Here is a 4,360-nt window from a genome sequence, read left to right on the forward strand (position 1 = left end):
GGCACCGAACTCTGAACACAGTGGGGTGCCACTGGTCAGCAGTTCAACGTTCTCGGTCGCGGCGTCACACCAGACACAGCAGTTTGTGCCGCGGTGCCTACGCGTACGTCGCTTAGTTCCCTAGCCCGGCTGCTGCTCGTGCCCGACCCGTAGTGGGGGGTGACGCAGAGCGTTGCAGGCAATCCGCTACTCGTTCTCGGGCGAGAGGCACAGACGTGGAGGGGCTGCGGCGGTCCTCCCTCCAAGTGATCAGACTTGATCGACCGGAAACGTGACGAGGAGTCTGCCTGCCCCCACGTTCTCGTGCACTCCGGCGTCGGCCCACTGTCACATTCGAATGCCCGACAAATCTGGATACTGCACGATTCGACGAGCCGCCGATATGGTTATCCCTTATGTCAGGTGCTGATAACGCAGTCTCACTAGAGTACCTGGCATCTCCGTGCTCTACATGATAGAGATGACGTTTGGTTTGTGGGGCGTTCAACTGGGCGGTCATCAGCGCCCGGTCCTACACAGCGATCGCTCAACTTGTGGCGCTGTTCGTGCCCGTTATATACTGTGTCGGGCCTGGTAACAACACTAAACGCAAACAGCAACCATCTACTGTGGGTTCCGTCCTACCTGTAGCAGATGTGTACATGTCTGAAGTTACATCGATATCCTACCGTGTCTTATGGATGATTCACCTTTTATATCAGACAGTGTAAATTCGAATCCTCTATTATTCGAGGACTTCAAAAACGGGGATTGGTGCTTTTGATCAGTTGATTCTCTGCTGCCTTCAATATTTCAACTCTCAAGACTACCCATTCGTCTTCTATTGGGTTCCTCAGACCCTCTTAGTCAACTACTGTCTAATGGTTCTCTTAAACAACCTCTGGCCGGCCGGGGTGGCCGAGCGATTCTAGACACCATCGCTATGGTCGCAGGTTCGAATCCTGCCTCGGGCATGGATGTGTGTGATGTCCTTAGGTTAGTTAGGTTTAAGTAGTTCTAAGTTCTAGGGCCTGATGACCTCAGAAGTTAAGTCCCATAGTGCTCAGAGCCATTTGAACAAAACAACCTCTGGTTCTATCATATTACAAGATTTTAAACATGGCTGCAACAGTAACTGTTGAAATTCTTCACGATAAAGGATGACAGCCAAAACAGTTGCAGGATAAAAATTTATTAAAATTCTTGACCAAAATTTCGGTACATATAAATATACCTTCATCAGAAGTAAAAAATCTAAAATTACATCATGCAATGGAGATTAATAAATCAATTGTGCCAAAGGCAGGTTCCATATTGTAAAGTTTCTCTCTGCAGTTTCCTCAGCTTTAATATGCAGTTCAAAACAATAAATTATAACTAGAGATCTCGTCCTGGAAGATTTACAGATTAAAGTCTGGGTAATTAATCCCTATCATACCATTATATAACCTATCTAAAAACTCTTCCGGAGTCTCCAGGTCCCTTCTGTATACAATCTATTATTCAGAATACCGTGCACATAATATGATCATACCTAGTATACGAAATACAATGTTGTCAGAAAAGCTTGTAAAGGTGTTTGGGTGAGATTGTGCTGAGAAATAATTCTTAAGGAAAAACATTCTATACGTTGTGCTGATTCCCGGTTGTTTAGCATTGCAATTAGCCAAGCAGGTCATTGCGATCGTAAATTCAAGCACTTGAACGAGCTAAACTGCTGTACAGCTGTGGGCACGTGAGTTTACCGCTTGTTTAAATGCTCATCACCAGTTAAAATGTATCTTTTTCGGAAGTGATAAATTTAAGTGAGCTGAATCTACGGTTATTCGGTTTGAGGAAACCAAACGAAAACACGTTTCACAACACTGTCTGAGGCAGGCTGCTTCAATTTGCGCGCGCGACGATGTGATTGGCTGACTTCATTTGCTGAATAGCTCGGAAACGGCGTAGCGTGTGACGTCTTTTAATTGACAATCACATCTCAACCAACCTCCGCTGCAACACCGTTGCAAACTTCACAGATTGTTTCTGATTACCCTGTACGCACCCAGTACCACTGCCCAGTGCGAGGTTGAATGTCTGCTGGTGATGTTGCGAGCACGCGACACAGTAAGGAAAGAAGGTAAGCGGAAGAGACATGAATGGGCTGTCATTCTAGCGAAGATACGGTCCGAAAATACGGAAATCCACTGATGTAAGATGTTTCGACAAAGTGTACATTGTTTTGGCGCTGTTGATCTCTTAAACGACGAAGCTGGTCTCCTGTTGCCTTGCTACTGCCGTGAGCAACTATGGAAAGTGGTTGAAGGATGGTGGAATAACGAGCAGGCCGTCCACGTCTCATCACAAGCATTCTCCACTGTGTAATCCAGGACAGGCAGCGTCGCCCCGTCTTGGGCTACTGCAGGCCATCTGCGAAAGGTGGACAAGTAGGCAGGTTTGAGTGAGATGGCTGTTGCAAAATTCGGCAGCCATATTGAATGAAACAGAATGTAACAAACGGTGACGGCTATCCGTACGAAATTAGATAATCAGATACTTCAGTACCTAGTTATCGTATTACTTTCCCAACAGGTGGGAACATACGTACAATCGCGGAGTATAATTAAATCGTTACGAAATAAATTCTGAAGATACTCGTATCTGTGCACTAGATTTTTATTTTGCAGGCTGTCCACCATATCGTGGTTCGTGGCCTATGTCTAAGTTACGACATCACAGCACCATATGCAGCTTCACCCTTCACTCTTCCCGGTGAACCACGAGATCCCGCCTGTGTCTACAGAATTCCCCGACCAGCGCGTCTCTGAGCTTCGCAGCCCCGGCACACGGCCGTCCGCGCCGTGGCCAGCACCGTCTCGCCCCCCGCCCCTCCCTCCCACCCTCCTTTTCAGAGTGTATACACACACATAAGACCATTTCCGCCGATCGGGTAACAACTGACGTATGCGCCCAGCCTGAGGGAAAGGCGGGGTTGCGGCATACAGCTCTGACAATCCCGACGATAAACAGAATTTACATCCGGTGTACATCCGCCTGTGGCGTATGCGAGAAACTACAGCCTTCATCAGAATTTCCCGATTTGGCTGGAACGTGACCTGTGGTTCGTTTAACAAGTAATAACAGTTGGCGCCCCTGGGGGACAACGAACGGATATTGGATCGAGTAGAGACGGGGGCAAGATTCCCGCACCCCTTTTTTTTCGTGCTTTAGAGGGAGCAGGGGTTTCCATTAACTCTGTTCGTTTATTTTTCATTACACCAGCGTGCAAAGTAAACTACCGGACCAGCGACCATACCGGTCTCAAATACAGATCGGCCGCGAGGATAAACTATAAGCGGTCGAGTCGGAATCAGCGGCAGAATTTTACGCTGTCGTTCTTGTTTGTATTTGGCGCTACGATTGTCGAGCACTAAGCACTCTTCCTAGCTTGCGTACGCTAACATCACATTTGCTAAAATATAAAACTGAATTCCGATTAACGCGTTTCGTTGCTGGAGATTTTGGTTGTTATTGGTCGGCGTCGTTTTCGCATTTGTTTCGTATAGTACGGAGCGCAATATCGCTCGGGAGAAAAATAAAAGATCTCGCTACGGTCTTAGTTACCTCGTTCATGCTCTGATCATTTACGAGGTGTCGTCTCCAAGCGCCCTTTTTCTTTTTGGTAAACCGGTTGTGGGAGATCTTGAGAGACACTAGACAGCACAGAGGATCACGTTAGAAGAGGAGGAGGAAGCCACGCCCTGCTCAGGTGGGCGGTCGCATCAGGGCTTTGTGCGCCGGAAATACCGAGCCTCGTGGAAGAACTAACTTCTGCAATGGTCGGCGCCCACTGCGAGCTCAAGCTGAAGCCCCTCGTCCTTAGGCAGCACTGCAGGACAGAAGCAACCATTCCATCCTTTGCTAATAAGGAAGCCATTTTCAGCAAACGATGAACCATAGCGGCCAATAGTTACCCATAAACGGGGAAAGGAGGCCGAGGGGGCAGCCGTCGCCCCAGACTGCGACGGGCTTGCAGCAGAAGTGAGAAATGTTGTACGAGTCCGCGTAGAACGCGAATAGTCATTTATTCGATACCATTAAACAGGTCGTCTGTAAAGCGCTTTGGCCTTTTCAAGTCTGCTACCCTAGCAGAGACTATCTCGATGAGCTATGGGCTGTCACATACTAGTGCAAAAACGTTACTCAAATTGAATCTCACGCGACCGTGGTTAGAAAAAAAAATACCTGTTACTACTGAGTTCCTGCCTCGCAGGTTTTGTTAAATTCGTCAGAAAACAGGAACGTACGATATGCAGAACAGGCCCCAGTGGATACATACAGTTGGGGGCCCTCTATCTCAGCCAGCCGGCAGCCAAGCAGCACTGGAGGACGAGCGGCG

Source organism: Schistocerca serialis, chromosome 5 (genome assembly GCF_023864345.2).
Source record: "Schistocerca serialis cubense isolate TAMUIC-IGC-003099 chromosome 5, iqSchSeri2.2, whole genome shotgun sequence".
NCBI classification, from domain to species: Eukaryota; Metazoa; Arthropoda; class Insecta; order Orthoptera; family Acrididae; genus Schistocerca; species Schistocerca serialis.